The sequence below is a fragment of the Myotis lucifugus genome, unplaced genomic scaffold (genome assembly GCF_000147115.1).
Source record: "Myotis lucifugus unplaced genomic scaffold, Myoluc2.0 scaffold_648, whole genome shotgun sequence".
NCBI classification, from domain to species: Eukaryota; Metazoa; Chordata; class Mammalia; order Chiroptera; family Vespertilionidae; genus Myotis; species Myotis lucifugus.
The window spans coordinates 3,387-3,876 of record NW_005871696.1 but is presented as its reverse complement, the minus strand read 5'-3'; positions in this window follow the sequence as shown (position 1 = coordinate 3,876).

The window sequence follows — 490 nt, the reverse complement described above, 5'->3', positions numbered from 1 at the left end:
TCCCCCAAAAGCAGAGTCTGGCTGAGAGTGCTTGCAGGAAAAGCCAGTCTGGCACCAGATCTTTTCTTAACCCCTGCAGCCAACACCGTGTTTAAGAAAGCACGTGCCTGAACAAAAGCAAATGAGGCCTGTTTTCTCGCACACCCGGGAACAATAAGGCATGTGCGCACACACACACCACACACTCACACACACACACACACGCCGTGGCTCCCAGCTCCTATTATCCAGCTTCTCGCTGGAAATTCCCGGCTATTCATTTCTTTGTTTTTTCTGTCTGGCCTCACCCTTTCTGGGGAATGTACACAGCCCACGAGGGTGGGGTGGGGAGGGGAGGGCTGGGGTAGGGTGAGGAGGGGTGGGGAGGGGTGGGGAGGGGAGGGAGGGGGGGGAGGGGAGGGGTGGGGTGGGGAAGGGTGGGGTGGGGAGGGGTGGGGGGTACTAACGTCAAAGGGCAGAGAATGAAAAGGATGTAAGGAGCTGCTGCTGA